Below are 25,421 nucleotides of genomic sequence, written 5' to 3'. Positions count from 1 at the left end.
CCAATCCAGAGGCACTGTCCCCGATGTCCACGCGATGTTGTAGAGGCGTGTCAACCACGACAGCCCCACAACATCCAGAGTCTTTAGGAACTCCGGGCGGATCTCATCCACCCCCTGGGCCCTGCCACCGAGGAGCTTTCCAACCACCTCAGTGACTTCGACCCCAGAGATAGGAGAGCCCACCCCAGAGTCCCCAGACTCTGCTTCCTCAAAAGGAGACGTGTTGGTGGAATTGAGGAGGTCTTCGAAGTATTCCCCCCACCGCTTCACGACGTCCCGAGTCGAGGTCAGCAGCACCCCATCTCTACTATACAGAGTGTTAATGGTGCACTGCTTTCCTCTCCTGAGACGCCGGATGGTGGACCAGAATTTCCTCGAAGCCGTCCGGAAGTCGTTTTCCATGGCCTCACCGAACTCCTCCCATGTCCGAGTTTTTGCCTCAGCAACCGCCGAAGCCGCGTTCCGCTTGGCCATCCGGTACCTGTCAGCTGCCTCCGGAGTCCGACAGGCCAAAAAGGCCCGATAGGACTCCTTCTTCAGCTTGACGGCATCCCTTACCGCTGGTGTCCACCAGCGGGTTCGAAGATTGCCGCCGCGACAGGCACCGACCACCTTACGGCCACAGCTCCAATCGGCCGCCTCAACAATGGAGGCGCGGAACATGGCCCATTCGGACTCAATGTCCCCCGCCTCCCCCGAGACAAGGGAAAAGCTCTGCCGGAGGTGGGCATTGAAACTCTTTCTGACAGGGCATTCCGCCAGACATTCCCAGCAAACCCTCACAATACGTTTGGGTCTGCCAGGTCGGACCGGCATCTCCCCCCACCATCGGAGCCAACACACCACCAGGTGGTGATCAGTTGACAGGTCCGCCCCTCTCTTCACCCGAGTGTCCAAAACATGCGGCCGCAAATCCGATGACACGACTACAAAGTCGATCATCGAACTGCGGCCTAGGGTGTCCTGGTGCCAAGTGTACATATGGACACCCTTATGCTTGAACATGGTGTTCGTTATGGACAAACCGTGACGAGCACAGAAGTCCAATAACAGAACACCGCTCGGGTTCCGATGAGGGGGGCCGTTCCTCCCAATCACGCCCCTCCAGGTCTCACTGTCATTCCCCACGTGAGCGTTGAAGTCCCCCAGCAGGACAAGGGAGTCCCCAGAGGGAGCGCTCTCCAGCACACCCTCCAAGGACTCCAAAAAGGGTGGGTACTCTGAGCTGCTGTTTGGTGCATATGCACAAACAACAGTCAGGACCCGTCCCCCCACCCGAAGGCGGAGGGAGGCTACCCTCTCGTCCACCGGGGTAAACCCCAACGTACAGGCGCCGAGCCGGGGGGCAATAAGTATGCCCACACCTGCTCTGCGCCTCACACCGTGGGCAACTCCAGAGTGGAAGAGAGTCCAACCCCTCTCAAGAGGACTGGTACCAGAGCCCAAGCTGTGTGTGGAGGCGAGTCCGACTATGTCTAGTTGGAACTTCTCGGCCTCGCACACCAGCTCGGGCTCCTTCCCTGCCAGAGAGGTGACATTCCATGTCCCAAGAGCCAGCTTCTGTAGCCGGGGATCGGTCCGCCAAGGTCTCCTCCCTTGGCTGCCACCCAGCCTGCACTGCACCCGACCCCTTTGGCCCCTCCCACCAGTGGTGAGCCCGTGGGAAGGGGGACCCACGTTGCCTCTTCGGGCTGTGCCCGGCCGGGCCCCATGGTGCAGGCCCGGCCACCAGGCGCTCGCCAGCGAGCCCCGCCTCCAGGCCTGGCTCCAGAGGGGGGCCCCGGTGACCCGCGTCCGGGCAAAGGAAAACGTGATCCATTTTTGGTCGTCATCATCAGGGGTCTTCTGAGCCGTGCTTAGTCTGGCCCCTCACCTAGGACCTGTTTGCCATGGGTGACCCTGCCAGGGGCATAAAGCCCCAGACAACATAGCTCCTAGGATCATTGGGACACGCAAACCCCTCCACCACGTTAAGGTGCCGGCTCACGGAGGGGATTTTCCAAGACTATTTTGATTAATAAAAAAAAATAAATAAAAAATAAATTCCAAGACTATTTTGATTAAAAAAAAAAAAAAAGAAGAAAAAAATTTAAAAAGCCGACAACTTACATATCAGAAACAAGACCAACAACGATCCATGACTGTTATGTGCTGAGGTTGGATCCCAAATGCCGACACAAATAAGGTTGTAACTATTTATTCACATTGAGATGCAGAAACTCAGAGACGCTGTACACAGGAACAGGTGGACAATAATCCGGCAAAACACACAATTCTCAGACCCTTATTAAATAGATCTCATCTCAATCTCATTAGTTGAAGCTAGACATGTGAGTACTAGTACTGACATGAAATTCTCTGATTGCCTGTTAACCCAGTAATTTCAGATTGATCCCGACAACAACAAACATCAATAGCATAAAAGATCCTTGACAAACATCATAGAGCCTAAAACCAGTTGAAACTAGATGGTTATATCACGGTTATATCAATTCAAAACAGACAATTGACCTCCCAACTTAACAGGTCATGAACTCAAACTGAAGCCAGACATGACAATGGCTGCCTTTAAGTTGGATTCAGAAAAACATAACTGGTCTGAGGTGTATTCAAACGATGACCCCAATATTGCATAAAGTGCATCTCAGTCCACCATTGTCTCTTTATACAATAAACATTGTCCATTAAATAAAGTTACAAGAACATATAAAGGTCTAAATAAGGTATGGATGACGAAGGGGCTCGAGAATGCATATAAAAAGAAAAAAACATTTTATGCAAAAGATTTATTAAATTGAGAACTATGGAAGCTGAAATAAAGTAAAAGACCTCTAAAAATAAATTATTGAATATTGTACGAACAAGGAAGAAAAATAATTTCCATGCATTATTAGAGTACAAAAAAAAGGAACACACAAGAAATATGTAAAATACAAAATCATATAAATAAAAATAGCTCTAAAAATATATTATCCAGAATATTTTATGAAGGATAAAAATATTATTGATAAAATTTCAGACATGTAGGGGTGTGAATTGCCTGGTATCTGACGATTCGATTCGTATCACGATTCACAGGTCACGATTCGATTCGATTCGATACCGATTAATCCCAATACGAATTTAGAAGTCGATTGTTGCGATTTTTTTAAATTCAAATTTAGAAAATACTAATCAGTAAACTTGTACAGTCTAAGATTTGTATGAAAATGTATTATTTATTTATCTGAAACTTCAGTCTTATACAGGTTGTAATCTGTTTCACGTTCAACAGCATTGAAATAAAATATTAAGGCTTAATGTTCCATTAAAATAACATCTTCTATGCTTAAGGTGTGAACCCTAACCTGAAGTAAGATGTTTTGTTGAATATTTTTCCATTAAAAATGGATGTTAAAAAAATCGATTTGGCCGCCTATTGAATCGATTCGAGAATTGCGCAATGTAGTATCGCGATATATTGCCGAATCGATTTTTTTTAACACCCCTACAGACATGCTAATGATTTTAATGACTATTTTGTTCATGTTGGATGTCGGGGACTACGAAAGAACGAAGTTTGGCCAACTCGGCTCTAGCACACTCCAACTACCCGCTGACCGACCACTGCCAGGAGCTAACCATCGAGGATCCCAGCCACACGACAAAATAGAATTGAGTTGGTCTTAATTCAACACACCCTTTTTTCAATGTTGATTGCACACAATAGATAAATTAGATAATGTTTCACCAACATCAATACTGCACAAATAAAAATCACAAAAACACAATCTGTGTGCAACCAATTTCCTACCTTTTTATGTAGCCTAACAAAACTTTATTCAATGTGCAACTTTAAACTCGTGCTTCACACTAAAGTCATTCTAAATAAAAATGACTATAACTATAGCCTACTTACCAGAAACATCAATTTCTTTAACAATGGTATTTTTTTCTCTTCCGATAATCCTGACATCGCGGATGGAAGATGCTCGGGGTGCCCGGACACAGCAATGACCAACTTCTCCTCCATGCTTTAAAGCATCGGAACGGAAATGAACACCCGATTGGCTTTGGCTGCACGGCTGTCAGTCAATTTTGACGCGTTGCTTCTATTTGTCCAATTTGTGCAACGGGGGTTGAATTTCTGTTGGCTGTGCAATCACGCTTGTCAAGTCATCTGGTGCATATTTTCATGTTTGCAAGGATTTGAAAACCAGACTCATTTTTTTTTCTTTAGTAGGCCTATTTATATTTATTTTTCATGAATCGGCCAAAATCAAATCAATACAATGAATGAGCGAGCCCCTAAATTTTCTGCTTGTGTTCTTGCATCATTAAAATATGAGCTACAGCACTTATTATAAAAAAAAAAAAAAAAAATGTTTGCATGTAGCTCTGCATCTAATGATAATATGAGCCATATTTGTAACCTGCATGCTCCATCTGGACTTTGGTGACAGCCTGCGACAGAAATCTAAACAATAATTTGAATCATTAATTTGCAGGACATTTCCTTTCAGCAACCAGTCCAGGGCTCCCCCGCCTACTGCCCAAAGCCAGCTGAGATAGGCGCCAGCACCCCCTGCCACCCTTGTGAGCTACTGCCCAGAGCCAGCTGAGATAGGCGCCAGCACCCCCCGCGACCCTTGTGAGGAATAAGCGGTCAAGAAAATGGATGGATGGATTTCCTTTCATCTTGCTGTAGACAGAAAACATTTTGGTTTGCCATCACGATGAAAATAAAAGAATTGATCAATACATTACGTCTGTATTTGACACACAACCCAGAAATGTCACGACTCGGGTCATGCAGGAGTAATGTTTGGGTCTTGTCTCATGCCTGGGGTCACGCCTGGGTTAAGTTTGGGTTGAGTTCATGACCTGTTGGGTGTGAGGTCAAGTGTCTGATGTGTACTGATGTAACCATCATCTTGTTTCAACTAGTTTTAGGATAAGTGATGTCAAGAATCTTTAAAAGCGTTACTGGGTCAACAGGTCAAGAGCCAATCAGATAATTCCATGTCAGTACTGGGACCCACATGTCTAGCCACAACCAATGAGATCGATTCACTGTCTATATAAGCTGTCTGAGAAATGTGTGTGTTGCCGGATTATTACTCACTGTTCCTTTGTGCTTCTCCACAGCCCAAGGGGGCTTGGCATCTCGTGATTCTCGATGCATTCTCGTTTAGTAAAGTTATGTGAATAAATAGTTAAAACCTTATTTGTGTCTGCACTTTGCGATCCAACCCTCCAGCACACGACAAGAAAATCATTTGAATCAATTTCCTTACTTCCATGTGAGCAGAAATAAAGGTACTGACAATTCCGAGTTTACGTCACGAGTCCAAATGGTGGTCAATTCGGTGAAATGACCCTCCCCGCCCGTTGAAAAACATTGGACTTTGGATGGAAGTAATTTGATTTGTGAGGATTATTTTGATTTCAAAATGTGATGAAATGTCATTTGACTACTAGAACAATCTGTCTGGTTTGTATGCTCGTCACAGCCAAAATCAATACAATTTGCTGTTTGTTTTCATTGTATAAAGGCATTTGCATTGCGTTGTATTGGGGAAATATCAGAAATGCTCGGATGTTCGGGATTGTTCGTTGGCCTTGCTCTTCCAGGACTTTCGGAGTGGAGTGTTTCTGCCACTGATATTTTAAGTAACACAAATACTGTTCTTGGACTGAAAAATTGTGTCTGAACTTCTTTCTGTCAATTCAAATTCGGTAGGGGAATGAACTCACAACCTCCCAGTTCAGGGGGGACACTAGGACACTGTGCTGGACACTATATGCATACATATACACAAATTGGCCTCTATTACAGTAGTTTCGTACTGCCACCATGTGTGTTTGTGTTTTGCTTTTGAGAGTTGTTTGGAGTGTCACTGTGCTTGACACTCCTCTCTAAAAGGAGGATCAGAGAGATGAAACAGATGTCTTTTCACAGGTGCGATCAACAAGGAGGCTCACCATCTGGTTTTCTTGTGATTTTATTTTTTTTTTTTTTAGATCACAGCTTTAAATGAAACTCCCAATTAATATGCACTTGAATACTGTCTTGCATAAGGTAGTGATTGCAAATCAACCAAAAGTCATGCATAATTAAAGCCTGTGATTTTATAAACCAAACTGAAAAATGGTACAGTCCATGGACCACACATGCAAGGTCATTATCAAGTCGAAATAAAATCTGAATCAGTGTAGTGTTTTCTTTTTCAAAGCAAGCAACTTTATTCTGTTTAAGTTTGTACTATTTCTCCATAGTCCCTGTAACATTTTGATGGACAGAGCCCTTATGTATGGGTAACTCAGGGCAAGTGCGATGTGTCCAAAAATGACAACTTATATATTGTATGGTTGTCCTCATGTTTGCTGTTGTCTACCTCCCAGATAATTTAGTAGTATTCCTGTTCTACAGCCAAATCTGTTTATAGCAACAGAATGAATGTGATGTTGTGAAGATCATCTCGAAACAGAGGAGGAGGCCGACGACAACCATATTTCCCACAATGCAATGTTGTCCCTTCCAAAGTGACTCAGGGTGTATTCAGACCAGAAATGTCTTTTGGGCCGCTTGTTTGGTCTGGACCAAAAGCAATTTTATTTTATTTTTTTGGATAATCTCCAATTGGAGTTTAATGTCAAACAAAAAAACAACATAAAGAATTAGACACATTGTATATTTCAATACAAATGAGCCTGTATATTTATTATTCCTATGCTGCCATTTTATTACATTAAAAAAACATGAAAATATTAATATGAGCCATTATTCTTGCATCGCTGACAATGCTGTCGGATTTCCATAGCAACCACTTTTCAGCAAGGCATTACGAGAAATGTCACCATGAGATGACGTAAAAATAAATAAACAGGAGAGGCATGACATTTGCTTCAAAATATTGCCGAGGCAGAGATTGTCGGATCCCGTCGGCTAAAAGATGAACTCGTGATAAACAAGGGAACACTCTATTCTTATTTACTCTCTTACTAATTCAATTTCTCCTTGTCCCTTTAAGTTATATCCATCCATCCATTTTCTTGACCGCTTATTCCTCACAAGGGTCGCGGGGGGTGCTGGCGCCTATCTCAGCTGGCTCTGGGCAGTAGGCAGGGGACACCCTGGACTGGTAGCCAGCCAATCGCAGGGCACACAGAGACGAACAACCATCCACACTCACAAGCACACCTAGGGACAATTCAGAGCACCCAATTAACCTGCCATGCATGTCTTTGGAATGTGGGAGGAGACCGGAGTACCCGGAGAAGACCCACGCGGGCACGGGGAGAACATGCAAACTCCACCCAGGAAGGCCGGAGCCTGGACTCGAACCGGAGTCCTCAGAACTGGGAGGCGGACGTGCTAACCACTCGCCCACCGTGCCGCCCCTTTAAGTTATATATATAGATTAATTTAAAGGATTCATAGAATTTTCCTATTCGCAAAATTCAAGGATACAAATACACTAACACACATTTCCACACGGCATGGCACAAAATACAATCCCTGAGGTCCCAGGTCCCTAAAAGGGGGCGGGCCAAAATGTGTGAAATGTAGTCCTGTAAAAACATGTTAAATCACAACAATCTTTAGCGAGGTGAATTTTAGTGCTTTAACATCGAGATCTTTCATTTAAGTGCCCATGTTCGGCTGATTAATGTGCCCCTTTAAGTACAATGTTTGAGCTTGCATTATCACGGCATATACAATTCATGGCATCAACTGAAAAAGAAACAAAAAATAATGGCACTATACAGAAACAAAACAAAAAGGCATTATATGAAAAAAAAATGGCATTATACATACTTTTCGAAAATAAAAACACTTTTTTGTTTCTTTACTTTAATTGTCTTTTATTAAACCTACAAATGTGTCAGATTATTTTGCCTGACCCTGTACAACATAAAATAAAATAAAATGACGGTTCTGAGTATATCAAAGCAAAACTGTTGCGATTCTTTTTGCTGATGTGCAAGAGTCATTGATGGTGCCCCTCCTACGGAATGAATTAACTATATAGCTGATGATGGATGACCTCAGCTTTCATCATCTAGCCCCCATTCATCATGCCATATACTAAGAGAAAACTTCATAGCTTTTATATTTAGCTTGTTTTTTCCTCACATCAGTCACTTTCATTGACATTTCGTTATAAAGGCAGTTTCAGCAGATTCATTGTCAGCAATGCAACGCCATTTTGCAATTTAAGATTGATGTGGCTTAACAAAAGGGATACGTAGCATATATATATATATATATATATATATATATATATATATATATATATATATATATATATATATATATATATATATATATATATATATATATATAGCCATCCATCCATCCATCCATCCATCCATCCATTTTCTTGACCGCTTATTCCTCACAAGGGTCGCGGGGGGTGCTGGCATATAATATAACACTCACTCAAACACTGATCTTTGGATTATTCTCAGAACAAATTATAATTATACTATTCAAATTGTAAGATGAAGTTATTAAATAAGTTTTATTTGATTAACATAAGACAGCGATGTGTCATAAGTCATATCGAATATGGATAGCGTAAAATGTCGTGTATATTACTCTGTGTACATGATGTGTGAATGAGCTCAGCTGATTCTCATTCTCATCTCTTCATTCACATTCTCTAAACACCACCACACTGGATTTCAAATGAAACAGACAAGATGCGCTTTAGTTGCAGACGTTCCACCTTTATTTTGAGGGGGATTCACCTGCGTATTAGCTTTACAAGACTTAAGTCGTGCTATGCTAACATCGAATATCATCGCGGGAAACCAACTTCCCGTTTGAAACAAAACACAAAATTCAGTCATAAACGTAACGATTTCCAGCCAGTTGTAATTCCGACGTTCGTTTTATGCAACAAATCTTGCGTTGGATTAAAAGACGCGATGTCCCTTGGTGAACAGAAACAGTGCTCTGTAGAGCACTTTTGCGAGTCAACACAAACACTGCTGGTAGCTCGGATAATTCAACAGCAAGTAAATACACTCACCAGTACTTTGATGTTTCTTTTTCACCATTTTGTCCAGATTCCTCGCCCCCGAAACGCTCGCCCCGGCTTTTGGTGTGTTGAAGCATGCTAGCGGGCTCCAGGTGGAGGAGTGGAACCGTCACTTGCCTAAAGTGCTGGTTGGCGTGGGTTCGCTCCTCCGCCTGGGAGACCCATGTGGCTTACATGAAGTAATCTTGTGTGTGAGTGAGTGGTTAAAAAAAAAAGCATGCTAGCTAGCTGGTAGCTGTTACGAGGCTGTACCCGCCCCGCTGCAATATGACTGGCTACAGCCTCGCTGGGAGGATATGACGCGTAGCCATGACATGCCCCGTAACCATGGATGCGCTCCGTAACCATGGAAGCCACCATATTGGATTAGCGCTCATGAACGGGGATAAAAAAAAAATAAATATTTAAAACAAAGTTGTGTGATAGCGACCGAACGGCACACAGACGGGCCGAACCGAAACTGTTGAACTGATCGGCTAACGGTTTTTGAAAGCCCGTCCCAGGCCTAATATATATATATATATATATATATATATATATATATATATATATATATATATATATATATATATATATATATATATATTTATATATATATATATATATATATATATATATATATATATATATATATATATATACGATTTGATTTGATACCGATTAATCCCGATCCAAATTTACAAGTCGATTGTTGCGATTTTTTACTCAAATTTAGAAAATACTATTCAGTAAACTTGTTCATGTTCACTGTAAGAATTGTATGAAAATGTATTATTTATTTATCTGACACTTCAGTCTTTTAACTGTGAGCCACTGTGTTTAACAAACAGGTTGTAATCTGTTTCATGTTTGAACAGCATTTAAATAAAATATTAAAGCTTAAGTTCCATTAATTTAAAGAACGGCTTGTCCAGGATTTGAACCCGAGCCCTCTCGTACCCTAAATTAGAATCATACCCCTAGACCAACGAGCCACACAAAAAGGCAGACAATCCATTGATTGATATTTGGTGGCCCATGTGATAAACGGAGTAAGTGAAAAGGCAGCTGAGTGATGGGTGTTTTAAAGAAGAACGTCCAGGATTGGAACCCGGGACCTCGTGCAGCCTAAGGAAGAATCATACCACAAGACCTATAAGCCACACTATAGCACAGACAATCGAATTGCTTGACATTTGGTGGACCATGTGACAAAGCGCAAAGTTTTGAAAAGCAGCAGACTGATCGGTGTCTTAAAGAAGGGCTCGTCCGGGATTTGATGCCAGGACCACTCACACCCAAAGCAAGAATCATAACCCTAGACCAACGAGCCACACAGGAAAGATGATACCCCATTCTTTGACATTGGGTGGTCCATGTGTCAAGCGGTGTAAGTGAAAAGGTAGCTGAGTGATGGGTGTTTTAAAGAAGGGCTCATCCGGGATTTGAACCCGGGACCTCTCGCACCCAAAGCGAGAATCATACCAATAGACCAACAAGCCACACAGAAAAAGAAATGACCCCATTCCTTGACATTGGGTGGCCCAGGTGACAAGCGGAGTTGGCAGAACAGGAGCTGAGTGATTTAAAGAAGGGCTCGTCCAGGAGTTGAAACTGGGACCTCTTGCACCCTAAGCAAGAATCATACCACTAGACCAACGAGCCACACAACAAGAGAGACAATCTAATTGCTTGACATTTGGTGGCCCATGTGACAAGGGCACGAAGTTTGAAAAGCTGCTGATTGATGGGTGTGTGTTCTAAAGAAGGGCTCATCCGGGATTTGAACCCGGGACTTCTCTCACCCAAAGCGAGAATCATACCACTAGACCCACAAGCCACACAGAAAAGGAGATGACCCCATTCCTTGACATTGGGTGGCCCAGGTGACAAGCGGAGTTGGCAGAACAGGAGCTGAGTGATGAGTGTTTTAAAGAAGGGCTCATCCAGGAGTTGAACCCGGGACCTCTCGCAACCCGAAGCTAGAATCATACCACTAGACCAACAAGCCACACAGAAAAGATGACCCCATTCCTTGACATTGGGTGGCCCAGGTGACAAGCGGAGTTGGCAGAACAGGAGCTGAGTGATTTAAAGAAGGGCTCGTCCAGGAGTTGAACCCGGGACCTCTTTCACCCTAAGCAAGAATCATACCACTAGACCAACGAGCCACACAACAAGAGAGACAATCTAATTGCTTGACATTTGGTGGCCCATGTGACAAGGGCCCAAGAAGTTTGAAAAGCTGCTGATTGATGGGTGTGTGATCTAAAGAGGGGCTTGTCTGATCATTGTTTTAAAGAACGGCTCAGCCGGGATTTGAACCCGGGACCTCTCGCACCCAAAGCGAGAATCATACCACTAGACCTACGAGCCACACTAAAAAGATGATACCCCATACCATGACATTAGGTGGCCCATGTGTCAAGCAATGTAAATGAAAAGGTAGGGGGGTCGTGGGGGGATGGGGGCTGGGGACCGGTGGGGCGCTGTGGGGGCCCGCTGGGCCTCGTTCTGCGGCCTTGGGCTCGGGGGGGTGGGCCGGGGCTGGGGCGGGGGTGTTCCGGGTGTCTGGGTCGGCTCGCCGACCGGTGTCCGCTCGGGTGGCTTGGGGGTGGCCTTGGTGCTGCCGCGGCCTGGGGATTCCGGGGGGGGGGGGGGGTGCTCGCTTTGCTGGACCGCGGTTGACGGCTTCTTTCTTTGGTGGTGGTCCTTATGCATGCCAGATCCGTCGCACCAGCATCTACTGAAACTCAACAGAAGTACCCTCTCCCTCCCACAGCCCCTTGAATCAGTTGGTGCTGGTGTCTGTGGTTCTCACTTTGCTTTATCTATCCTTCCCTCCTTCCTCTCTTTAGTTTTTCCTCTGGTCACTTGAGATCTTAATTTATTAGAAGTATGAGGTTTCTGGGGTTGGCATAAGACTCTGGTTTTGTAACCACGCAGGAGGGGTCTTGTTGGTGCTGGACTTCACTTTGATGGATTGGATGTACTGGCTTCTATGGATCTCACTCTGCCTTATCGATCCTTCCCTCCTTCCTCTCTTTAGTTTTTCCTCTGGTCTCTTGAGATCTCGCTAAATTTGCTGGAATTTAGAGGCTTCCGGGGTTGGCGTAAGACTTTGATTTTGTAATCATGGGGAAGGCAGGAAGTGTTTGGTCGGTGCTGGATTTCACTTTGATTTACCTTTCTTTTCTCTTTATTTCTTTTTTTTTCTGACCTTTTCTCTGGTCTCCTGACCATTTAAACCTCACGACTCTGGCAAGATTCTGAAGTACCTGGTTAAGGCGAAGGGTAATGGGATATTTATAAGGTTTTAGGTGAATGAATGAGTATAAATTTATACGTATTTGCACGCACGCACACGCACGCACGCAAACGCACGCAAACGCACACACGCAAACGCACGCACGCACGCAAACGCACGCACACACACACACAAAAAAAAAAAAAAAAAAAAAAAAAAAAAGAGCAATGATGACAAGACGTTGAATCGGTAAGACTACCGAATGAACAATTCTGAGCTCTTAAAAAAAAAAAAAAAAAAAAAAAAAAGTAAATGAAAAGGTAGCTGAGTGATGGGCTTTTTAAAGAATGGCTCATCCAGAATTTGAAACCGGGACCTCTCGCACCCAAAGCAAGAATCATACCACTAGAACAACAAGCCACACAGTAAAGGAGATGACCCAATTCCTTGACATTGGGTGGCCCAGGTGACAAGCGGAGCTAGCTGAAAAGCAGCTGAGTTATGGGTGTTCTAAAGTAGGGCTCGTCCAGGAGTTGAACCAGGGACCTCTTGCACCCAAAGCAAGAATCATACCACTAGACCAACAAGCGACACAATAACAGAGGTAATCGAATTGCTTGACATTTGGTGGCCCATGTGACAAGGGCCCAAGAAGTTTGAAAAGCTGCTGATTGATGGGTGTGTGTTCTAAAGAGGGGCTCGTCTGATTGTTGTTTGAAAGAAGGGCTCGTCCGGGAGCTTTCGCACGCTAACCCGGGATTTACACCGAATGCGGTTGCAGTGCGGCTGCGGTGCGGTTGGGGTGCGTTCCGGCGACGCAAGCAATTACATTCCATTAATTCGAATGGTGCAGTTTACACCGCTTGCGTGTGCGTTGCGTGTCGACTGCGTCTCAGCTGCAGCGTGCCGCAGCCCTTCCGCAAGGATAGACCTATTTTCTATTTTTGCCGGATGCCACAGCGGTAGGCCTCCGGCAAATGGCAAGTTAGCACAAAACACATTGAGCGGGACAGGAAGACCGACGCAGTTTCAAAATACATTTCCGGTTACCTTTCAAGATAAAACACTCCATCTCCTATTTCGCAAGCATGTGAGCAAAACGTGATGTGGGCGTAGACGGGCCTGGAGTTAATGTGCGAGGTGCTCATTCATGGTTTAGACACCAGCGAACATGGACGAGGAGAGGTTTATTTTGGAGGTAGAAAGCCACAAAATAACAAAAGTCCACCTCTCTTTCTGCTTCTCTGTTGAGCACAGAATTTCTGTGTTGCCACATGATCGCGCGCGGTCACGCGAGACACGGCGGGAAGTGGTCGGCGACGGAGCTGCCGGACCGCAGCTGTACGGAGCCGGTGTGGATTGGCCAAAAAATTGACGCGTCCGGAGCACGAAGTCAAGACACACCGCATCGCACACGCAACCGGTGTAAATCCCAGATAAGCGAGAATCATACCACTAGACCAACAAGCCACACATGAAAGAGGGTAAGCGAGAATCATACCACTAGACCAACAAGCCACACATGAAAGACGATACCCCATACCATGACATTGGGTGGCCCATGTGTCAAGTGATATAAGTGAAAAGGTTGCTGAGTGATGGGCGTTTTAAAGAAGGGCTCATCCGGGATTTGAACCCAGGACCTCTCGCACCCAAAGCGAGAATCATACCACTAGACCAACAAGCCACACAGAAAAGGAGATGACCCCATTCCTTGACATTGGGTGGCCCAGGTGACAAGCGGAGTTGGCAGAACAGGAGCTGAGTGATTTAAAGAAGGGCTCGTCCAGGAGTTGAACCCGGGACCTCTTGCACCCTAAGCAAGAATCATACCACTAGACCAACAAGGTACACAGTAAAGAAGATACCCCATTCCTTGAAACTCGTCTGATCGGTGTTTTAAAGCCGAAACAAAGAAGACAATCCAATTGCATGATATTTGGTTGCCCATTTGACAAGCACAAAGTTTTGAAAAGGGGCTGACTGATCAGTGTTTTAAAGAAGGGCTCATCCAGGATTTGAACCCAGGACCTCTCGCACCCAAAGCGAGAATCATACCACTAGACCAACAAGCCACACAGAAAAGACATTGGGTGGCACAGGTGACAAGCGGAGTTGGCTGAAAAGCAGCTGAGTGATGGGTGTTTTAAAGTAAGGCTCCTCCAGGAGCTGAACCCAGGACCTCTCATACCCTAAGCAAGAATCATACCACTAGACCAACAAGCCACACAATAGCAGAGACAATCCAATTGCTTGACATTTGGTGGCCCATGTGACAAGCACAAAGTTGAAAAGCAGCTGACTGATCAGTGTCTTAAAGAAGGGCTCGCTCAGGGTTTGAACACGGGACGGCTCGCACCCTAAGCGAGAATCATACCACACTAGATCAACGAGCCACACACGTAAGCTTCTGTAAGTGAGTGAGTGAAAAAAAAATAAAAATCCGTTCGTGCTTTCAAATTGCCGCGGGAGTGACACGCAGCTGACACGTTCGCCCGGCCCTGTTTGGTTGAATATTTTTCCATCAAAAATGGATGTTTAAAAATCAATTCGTCTGCCTATTGAATCGATTCGAGAATTGCGATATGTAATATCACGATATATTGCAGAATCGATTTTTAACACCCCATATATATATATATATATATATATATATATATATATATATATATATATATATATATATATATATATATATATATATATATATATATATATATATATATCCATCCATCCATCCATCCATTTTCTTGGCCGCTTATTCCTCACAAGGGTCGCAGGGGGTGCTGGCGCCTATCACAGCTGGCTCTGGGCAGTAGGCGGGGGACACCCTGCCAATCGCCAATCGGTTGCCAGCCAATCGCAGGGCACACAGAGACGAACAACCGTCCACACTCACACGTACACCTAACCTGCCATGCATGTCTTTGGAATGTGGGAGGAGACCGGAGTACACGGAGACAGGGCCGGCCTAGGCTCCAGGCGAGCTAGGCGGTCGCCTAGGGCGCCATCTTGTGGAGGGGGCGCCAAATTGCAGAAAGGAAAAAAAATTAAATTTAAAAAACACAAACACAAAAAGCCCTCCCCCCTCTCGTGTTTTCTAACATAAAATGTGTTATATAGCAAATATATTTTATTAAGTTCCTTTTTTTTATTACTTCTTTTTCAAATAAATGAACCGGGAGGCAGACGTGCTAACCACTTGTCCACCGTGCCGCTCTCTTTCTCTCTCTCTCTATATATATATATATCCATCCATTTTCTTGACCGCTTATTCCTCACAAGGGTCGCGGGGGCTGCTGGCGCCTATCTCAGCTGGCTCTGTTCAGTAGGCGGGGGACACCCTGGACTGGTTGCCAACCAATCGCAGGGCACACAGAGACGAACAACCATCCATACACACAAGCACACTTAGGGACAATTCGGAGCGCCCAATTAACCTGCCATGCATGTCTTTGGAATGTGGGAGGAGACCGGAGTACCCGGGAGAAGACCACGCGGGCACGGGGAGAACATGCAAACTCCACCCAGGAAGGTCCGAGCCTGGACTCGAACCGGAGACTGGGAAGCGGACGTGCTAACCACCCGTCCACCGTGCCGCTCTCTCTCTCTCTCTCTCTCTCTCTCTCTCTCTCTCTCTCTCTCTCTCTCTCTCTCTCTCTCTCTCTCTCTCTCTCTCTCTCTCTCTCTCTCTCTCTATATATATATATATATATATATATATATATATATATATATATATATATATATAACCGTTTGATTGAAGGAATGCTAAACAACAAACAAGTTTATGCTACAACCATTTGCCATGATTGCACCAAATAACATGAAGTAATACCAACTTGATTTCTCAAAATAAGAATTAAAAAGATAATTTGTTAAAATAACAATTGTCTTCGAAGTTGTTCTAATTCTAAAATCTTGTCCAGGGTACTGGTAGACTACCAAAGACGACACGCCACACTTCCAAGGGTACGTCAACAGTACTGTAGCATATATATACACACATATATATATATATATATATATATATATATATATATATATATATATATATATATATATATATATATATATATAACTTTTTTTTAGATCTAGAGTTGCCCAGTGGCAGAGTGAGACTTAATTTTTTCCACACAGCTTAGCGTGCGGCATCATGTCACTTTACTACAGTGACACTATTTACATGATTGCATAATGACATCGAGCAGCGGGGCTAAACAAGGAACCAGTGCCGAGTTATTTGGATGTAGATGATAAGTTATTGTTATTTTTAATAGTGTTGTTCCGATACCGTTTTTTGGCCCCCGATACCGATACCCAGCTTTGCAGTATCGGCCGATACCGATACCATACCGATACTTAAGTTTTTTTTTTCCTCAACATGAAAAAGCTGTCCTGCCATTGTTTCAGAGCATTCAAGGGCCAATAGGATATCTTAGATCGGCATGCAATGAACATGTCACATACCAGTGAATGTCGTGCACCAGCAAGACACAAGATGCTGCATCCAAAATCCTATATTAGAGTTGGAATTAATGGTATCGGCATGTTACTTGTGAGTAGTCACCGATACCGATACCACTGTTTTAATGCAGTATCGGCACCTCTGCCGTGTTTCGTTTGCCCCTCGTGGATCCAGCGGAGTCGCCCACCGGGACTCTGCAGTAGCATTGGAGGGACCCCGCCGCTTAGCCTAGCCTAGCCTAGGGTCCGACGTCCTTCACAGGGACGCTAAATCCCACCCGTGCGGGCAGTCTAGCTTGGTGCAAGTCCAGACCAGTCAGGATAAGGTAAGATTAAAAACATTTCGCTTTCATGCTCCTCAAATGCAGCCTGTTGTTAAGTTGGCTTTGTTTCACTCTGTGGCCCCCTTCAGACCGGCAATTTATTTATTTATTTATTGCTGATTTTGACTCTCTTCCCACTTATGAACACCATGGAAATTTGGGGGGAATTATCTCATTTTACTGTATAGTGGACGCCAGGATAATATGGCTGTAAAGTGTTGTAAACTTACAAGCCTATATGGCAAGATTTTTATTATGAACATCATGCAAATTGAATTGTGTTTGTGATTGGTTTGTTAAGATCCAATCATGAACCCGAAGTGTTGATATAATCCAAATTATTTTATAATAAAATTATTTTGTAACCAAATTAGTTTTATTGGTTTAGACACTGAATATTTCATGTCCACTGGAACCATTTATGGGTCTGAAGGACTTAAAAACGGCTACAGTCAGTTGTCAAATAAAGCTTTTGTGAAAAATTAATATACTGGTTAATAATAGCCCTTTGAGTAACTAATACATGTGTCAAAAAAAGGGGCTTAAATGCTCCACTCACATATCAAAGTTGTTGCGTTCTTTTATTTTAAAAAAATACAAATAAAATCTTAATAAAATGCCGAGGTATTGGATGGGGACTTGGAATCGGTCGATCTTAAAATTAAGTGACTCGGATTCGGGTCCAAAAAAGTGTGATCGGGATCCCTAGTAATATCTCTATGTTGTCAACACTAAAGACAAGTGCGGTAGAGGGGTTGGGAAAAAAAGTGAGCACCAAATATATACCTCTGTTGCTCATTTGGGAAGCACACGAAAATTGCTATGTGGACCCCTGCTCGTAAAGTATTTGGTGGTGGTTAGGAAGCAAAAAACAACAACAACCACAAAAAAAAAAAAAAAAAAGGAAGCAATCAAACTGAAAACAACCCGTTGGTTAGGAAATAGATCAACAAAATATATTTGTCACTGTTTCAATAAAATGCCTTTGCTTTGCTTCTAAGCGCGAGGAGGGATGAATACGAAGCACTTAAAAGAATGAGTTCATCTGATTTGTTCATTTTCTCCTCCATGCATCTCTTTTCACTTTGAAATCACTATTTCTTCGACTGCATGTGCCAAGATGTCGTCACAGCCTGCCAACACCAGAATTGAACAATTTTCAACCCAAACCCTGCACAATATTTCACCATTTTCTGACGTTGGGTATCAAACAATTTTTTTTATTTAACCACTCAATCACCTAAACAAAACAATGACTCATAATAATACAGTACAATCAAGACTTTCAAACTGCAAACTTATCATTTCCAACATCATATCTTTGTGTGACAGAATTTCATGCAATAACCCTGAACAAAACAAAATGAAGTAGACAAAAATAGAGGCAGAAAGAGTTACACACCTTGGGTGATAATAAATACAAATAAATAATACAACAATAATAATAATAATAATAATAATAATAATAATAATAATAATAATAATAATAATAATAATAATAATAATAATAAAACTGAATTACATTATTAACCATAATTGTGATTAGCATTTTTAATAAATAGTTTTGATTTCTTGTAATGACAATTAATATATTGCTTTATTTTAAACTGGTTGTGGAGGACTACAAAATGTGTATTATGTATTTTTATATTTATTTTCTATATTTACCGTAGTTTATTTTGTGTTTATTAGCACATTTGGTATCGGACTAATTTAAAGTTATTGAAAGTACAGTAATCAAGTCAAATAACTATCACTATAATACATGGATGATGCAATTGACCACAACAGATAAATATTGACAGTAATGGCATATAGTTTGAAATGAATCCTCCCGTCCCTGACAATATGCAACCTGTGATTTATCGGAGACTAGTCCAGGAAGTAGTTCAACCTGTGGTCAGCTGGGACAGGCTCGAGCTCCCTGTGTCCTGAACAGGCAAAGTGCTCTAGAAAATCGATGGATGGAATACGCTGCATGCAATCATATTCAATCATTTCTACTACTTCTTCTTCTTGGAATGTGTTCGTTTGGTTTGAATATATCCTACATACAGTTGGGTCTGACGCAGGTCATTTTATCACAGGTTCAAAGTGATACCGTCATTCTGTTGATCTGAAACAAACATTCATGTGAAGCCACATTGAACTCCACAGCACCCCAAACTACCTGAATCCACCCCCGCTACCCTCTCCTACCCCATTTTATGCTCCTGTTCGCTTGTTTATCTATGCATTCAGTCAGAGGAAGTTGCACACTGCGGGGAATAACACATTGCTATGAAAATTGCATTCAACTACCTAAAAACAGCCATTTCAAACCAGATCAGCAGCCTGCGGCGTGTGCGGCTGGATGACAGTGCTTGTCACAGCCCGGGTGCATTGCGCCCTGCCAAGGTGCATTTTTGACTGACACAGGGGTGAGTCAAACATGACAGAGCCACATCTCCCCCTGTTGAGGGAAAATAATACTGCTTGTCAAATCTCTGCGTGAGATGCCACAACTTGTGGATGGGTTCAGTGAAACATTTAAAAAACAAACAAACAAGCAAGTGAAACATATACTGTAAAAGATATGATGGCATATTCACCATATTTAAACATTAATAAAACATTAACATTTTTTTTTAAATATTTTAAAAAAAATATATGTAACTTGGTAAACTCAACTTTCATCATTTAATGGACCAGCACATTTGCATGAGTGGGTTTAAAAAAAACTAAAAATAAAAAAATAAAAAATGAATGAATGTGTTTTATGCTCTAATCCTGAAGAAATGTGTCTCAAAATATGATTATTTATATGACATTTTGGTCAACACAAAAATTATTTCACGATAGGCATGTTAATTGGTTACTTTTTAAATAACAGTCACAAAACAGCATTTGCTTGGTGTTCTACCCTGGCCTGAAGAGTCATTTTTGTCCACCTGGTATTGTTTATGAAGGGGAAGGGATTGATTTCTATATGAGCCTGCATTTACAAATGGCCTGGCAACTCCAGGTGAATAACCTAAATGGACTGAACTTGTATCGCACTTTCTACACCATAGGGTGCTTACTGCTTATTGCTGAAAGCGCTTTACAATGCACCACATTCACTCATTCACACACACATTCATACACCAGTGGTCAACACCATTTTTTTTTATTTTTTTTTTCCCAGATGAGAGCTACTTCTTGGGTTTATGAACAGTCTGAAGGGCTACGAGTTTGATACACACTTCTGGAATAACAAATTAATGCAAATTTATATTGAATGTTGCTACTATTATATGTATTAGTTAATCATTAATGATAGCAGAATCATTGACCATGTTAATTATTTCACACAATAATAAGAAATGGATAAATACTGTATCAATATGCAACATTTTTTTGGGTTTCTTCATCTGAGATGAAATCCCAAGTAGTTGATTCATGTAATAGGTGCCACTACCTGCAAAAAGTACATGCACAAACATACATGTGCATGTGGGCTACGTGTGTACAGTGTAAGGGAAATCGGTCAAATTAATTATTAAATCAATAATTGTTAATTATTAAATTAACAATCAATTGGCTCATTAGTTGAAGGAGACTCAAACTTAATATTTAAATTAATTTTGAGCTTGCCTGCGGAGCACCACATCTCTTTTTGATAATTATATCTGGATAACAGATGAGAACCTCGTTGAATCAGTCATTAAAATGAAGGATGTACCCTTTCTACAATTTTGTGAGTTCTTTGTTCACCTTAGAGGTCACTATAAATTGATGAAACACACACACAGTAAGAACCAGGGTTTGAGTTTTGTGCACGTTTATTTTCTACTTCCCACCTATGTGGGAAAATCTACATAGAGAAGCAAAACTAACTACTGTGATAGGAAATAAAACAAGAACTAAAATAATAAAATAATCAAAGAAAAAGTAAACAAGAAAATAGAAACTAGAAGTAAAAATAGTAAAATAGAAGTTGAGGAGAGGGAGAGACAGAGCGTCTTAGAGTTCTCGGTAATGAATTCAAACTAGTTTGATGACGTATGAGTTTGATGAACCAAGAATTTGGAAATTGTTGTTGGTGGAAAAATGCACTAAATGAATTTTACCAAAGTAAACTGAAAAGTTCTCCAAAAGTTCCAGCGGTAGAAAAGCCCTTAATATAACAATTTTCACACATACAGACATATTCTTTACCCTCCGCAAAAATGACTAATATCCTGTGACGTCTCTGCATTTGGGGCTAGTGGAGCCGGGCCCCACCAGATGGCACTGTTGAGCACTATGCAGGGTCATAATTGGTCTTCTTTATAGCAAATAATTTATCTAATTGTATTTTATCAAGAATAATAATATTCAAACAAATACCAATTATGTTTGTAAGTTAATTTCATTAGAAAAATATATGTAGAATACAAAGCCTAATTTAGTGGTCTAACTTTCTAAGGAAGGACTGAAATAGGGCCCCATGAGCGTGTGTTTAAGCTATGGGCCACTCAAATCACAGCGCTCATGTCCCAAGCTGCTCTCAATAGACAGCCATGGGGCCACATTAACTGGGCCCATCATCCAATTAAAATACAGGACTGATGTCACGTGACAACAAGACCCAATCAACTAGGGGTGTGAATTGCCTAGTACCTGACGATTCGATTCGTATCACAATTCACAGGTCACGATTCGATTCGATACCGATTAATCCCGATACGAATTTATAAGTCGATTGTTGCGATTTTTTTTTCATTCAAATTTAGAAAATACTAATCAGTAAGCTTGTAGAGTGTAAGATTTATATGAAAATGTATTATTTATTTATCTGAAATTTCAGTCTTATAGAGGTTGTAATCTGTTTCATGTTTGAACAGCATTAAAATAAAATATTAAGGGTTAATGTTCCGTTCATATAACATTCTTCCATGCTCAAGGTGTGAATCCTAAAAAAAAAAAAAAATAAAAAAATAAAAATAAAAATAAAATCGATTCTGCCGATTATTGAATCGATTCGAGAATCGCGCAATGTAGTATCGCGATATATCGCCGAATCGTTTTTTTTTTTTTTTTTAACACCCCTACAATCAACACACGCTCAATTTTGGCAGACGGCAGCCGCAGTAAGATAGATTGGTTTTCATCGGGAGCAAAAGGCAAGGCAAGGCAAGTTTATTTGTATAGCACATTTCGTACACAAGGCAACTCAATGTGCTTTACACAAGGAAGGACAACACATAAGCATCAAGAAACAGTAGTTAACATTCAGAGGAAGAAAAACAAATGAAAATAGGTGACAAAATTTACTAAAAAGAACATACAATAACAATCTTAAAACATTATACAACAAACTTTAAAACATTTAACATAAGGAAGTTTAAAATAATAATTATAATAATAATGAAAAACACTTAATTAAGCTGTTTAAAAGTCCCTAATCAAAGGTATAAGAAAAAAGCAAAGCTTTTAACCTGGATTTAAAAGCATTTACACTCGGGATTGACTTCACTTCTGTTGGTAGCCTATTCCATCTGTGTACAGCATAATAGCTAAATGCAGCTTCACCATGTTTGCTTCGAACTCTGGGTTCCACGAGTTGGCCCAAGTCTGTAGATCTCAGAGCCCTGCTGGGTTTGTACTCAGTCAGCATTTCTTGGATATATTCAGGACCCAAACCATTTAGTCATTTATAGACGAGTAGCAGAACTTTAAAATCTATTCTACAAAAACACTATACGTAATAACAAATTTGCAAACCAACAGTGAATGAAGTAGATTCGTTGATGACATCATCACTGAAGAGAGAGAGGAAGCGCTGAAGAAACGGAGGAGGCGAAACACTGCAGCACTTATGAAGGAAGCTTGTGTCTCAAGTGGAGGTGAGATTTTTCAAGTGACCAACTTATAGCACAGCTTGTGGACAGAACACTTTTCAGTCATTTCAGCAAAACATTTCCCTGTGCTGAATTTGAAGCAGCAAATAAAATCTAGTCAATTGAAAATAAAGTTAAGCTAGAAACTGAGCTGAATGAACAACATTGGTGAGTAGCATTTTTATTTTGAAGCTGAACCATTCAAAGGTTTTATTCATAGCCTTAATTTGTAAGGCTGTGATTAAATGGTCGGCTATTTCATTTATATAGCGCTTCTCCACCGGATTGTGATCTTGAATTGAATTAGAATTTATTGTGTAGGCTTTGCTGCTTGGGGACGTAAAGTGCCCACTATTGTGCCAGAGACGCCACTGCTAATATCATTGCAGCTTCATGAGTCATAACGAAGTAGTTGTGAAACTCTTCTCGACTCATCTGTGTCAACATGACTATATTATACTGCCCCCAGTGACCAAGCTGCACACACCAGGAAAAGCCAGAATTATTATTATCTAATTGCTTTTTTTTTTTTTTTTTTAATATGTTATTTCTAAATGCTTTTGTAAAGTCCAACTTTAAAAAGCAATGTAAACATTAAACATTATTATTATTGTTATTATTATTTTGAATTATTTTTACTTACAGTATGGCACTTGGTAACATGCTAATTACTAATGGCATCGGCATTCAATCATTTAAATATGGAAAGATTATTTGAACTATATTTTGATTTACAAGCATAGTCATGGAACAAATTAAGCTCATATCTCAAGGCACCACTGTAGTTCTCTGAGTTCTCAATGCCGATGCAGAAAAATGTTCAACAATTGAGTAGCTTAATGGAAATTGCTTGCAGGTTGCAGAAGACAAGCATAAATGAGATGAGATTCTCATCTTTCAGTTAACACCGATAAGATCAGCTGCCCCTCTGATGTGAATTTTCATAAAATTTGCTTCAGGAAGTCTGTGTATTGTTTGCCTCATCACTCGTGCACAGAAAACAAGTCTTATTAAAGCGTTTCAACTGAGAGACTAAGATGTGTGCAAGCTCCCATTTCATGACAGGGATGGAAGTCTCAGAGGAATTTTCCGTTCATCAGCTTGTGATGTGTAGTGAAGTAATCTGGTAGCTGAGAGTGTATTTGCATATGGTTTTATCTAGCATAATCTCCCTATTAATAATTCGAGCCTAAAGTTGGCTGGGATAAGCTCCAGCTCACCCATGACCCTGAACAGGACAAGGGACCGAAGACGGATGGCGGAATAAAGTCTCCTTGTAGGCTGTAGTTTATTATCGGCATCTGTTACTACCAAATGACTTTGCAGTCAGCAGCAGTTCTGAGCTGCTTGATGCATTCCATAAACAAAATTTGCAGAAAATACCCTCTGTGAATTATGGATTTAAATGATCAGCAGAATGCAAATGCAAGGCTGAGTGTGTGAGTATGCTGCATTTCCATATCTAACACAGATCAATTGTAAGCCTTGTCTGGATACGAAATGTGGAAATATAAGCGTGTGCAACATTTCATCACAATGAAAATACACATTCAACTGAATGGTACATGATGTGCATTTGTTTCTTAGATTTCGGCTTCTCTCCTGACTATAGATATAGAGCAGCAAAAAAAGGAGCTGTGTGGAATGATGAGTAAACATTCTGCAAAGGTTCAAACCGTGCGTATATGACAGAGGTGCCCATACAATTAAAAAATATATATTACAAAGGCAGTTGATGAGATATATTAACCAGATTTGTTTTATTTTAATCAGTGTTTATTAAAGTTTTGATTCACATTAAAATTGTGTGTTTCAAATACTGTAATGATGGATAGGAAACTGATATTGAGGTTATCCTACAGCGAACATGGCAAGAAAAAAAAAAAAGAAAAAAAAAAGAGTATACTGACAAAAATGTTTTGTTTTTTTTTGTCCTTGTAAATATTACCTTGGCTTCATGAATATATGTACTTTTTTTTTTTTTTTTTTCAGTTATTCACAAAAAAACTTTTGGTATACTTTAATGTGCTACTTGGTGTTTGTGTGTAATGTTCTTGTGTGAATATTGAAGTAAATTTTAAATAAATTAATAATAAGATTTACTCAGTTAATTCTAAAAAATTAGTGAACTTTACTAGGAAGAGAGAGAGAGAGAGAGAGAGAGAGAAAGAGAGAGAGAGAGAGAGAGAGAAAGAGAGAGAGAGAGAGAGAGAGAGAGAATTTCTATAATTTGATATGTTTAAATGCTTAATGTACATTATGCACTAATTACATGATTTATGTACACTAACATATAATGCCATCCAGGAAACTTGGAGTTGTCTGTACTTTGGTTAACTTACTATAAATGAATCCTGGCAAGTTGGGGTAAGTTGTTTGTATTTTATTTTGTAATTTGAGTCAGAGTGACTGTTTTGCTTTTTTCCAGAACTCAACAAAACGGCTTTCTTTAAAATAATCCGTCATTGGTATATTAGAGGTGGCATGGTGCATGACTGGTTATTTCATCCGCCTCCCAGTGCAGAGGACACGA

The 25,421-nt window shown here is 41.2% G+C and overlaps 6 non-coding genes across 6 annotated transcripts; all 6 read right to left on the bottom strand.

Annotated features, from left to right (window-relative positions):
- Positions 1-10,438: 10,438 nt before the first annotated feature.
- trnap-ugg (transfer RNA proline (anticodon UGG)) lies at positions 10,439-10,510 on the bottom strand. Its single transcript has one exon. It is a non-coding gene; the product is annotated as a tRNA-Pro (tRNA).
- Positions 10,511-10,601: 91 nt separating this feature from the next.
- Positions 10,602-10,673, bottom strand: trnap-agg (transfer RNA proline (anticodon AGG)). The gene has a single exon. It is a non-coding gene; the product is annotated as a tRNA-Pro (tRNA).
- A 434-nt stretch (positions 10,674-11,107) lies between these two features.
- trnap-agg (transfer RNA proline (anticodon AGG)) lies at positions 11,108-11,179 on the bottom strand. The gene has a single exon. It is a non-coding gene; the product is annotated as a tRNA-Pro (tRNA).
- Positions 11,180-11,312: 133 nt separating this feature from the next.
- On the bottom strand, positions 11,313-11,384 carry trnap-ugg (transfer RNA proline (anticodon UGG)). Its single transcript has one exon. It is a non-coding gene; the product is annotated as a tRNA-Pro (tRNA).
- Positions 11,385-13,870: 2,486 nt separating this feature from the next.
- trnap-ugg (transfer RNA proline (anticodon UGG)) lies at positions 13,871-13,942 on the bottom strand. Its single transcript has one exon. It is a non-coding gene; the product is annotated as a tRNA-Pro (tRNA).
- Positions 13,943-14,258: 316 nt separating this feature from the next.
- On the bottom strand, positions 14,259-14,330 carry trnap-ugg (transfer RNA proline (anticodon UGG)). Its single transcript has one exon. It is a non-coding gene; the product is annotated as a tRNA-Pro (tRNA).
- Positions 14,331-25,421: the final 11,091 nt, after the last annotated feature.

Source organism: Festucalex cinctus, chromosome 6 (assembly GCF_051991245.1).
Source record: "Festucalex cinctus isolate MCC-2025b chromosome 6, RoL_Fcin_1.0, whole genome shotgun sequence".
Classification (NCBI taxonomy): Eukaryota; Metazoa; Chordata; class Actinopteri; order Syngnathiformes; family Syngnathidae; genus Festucalex; species Festucalex cinctus.
This window is presented reverse-complemented; position numbering and strand designations above follow the sequence as displayed.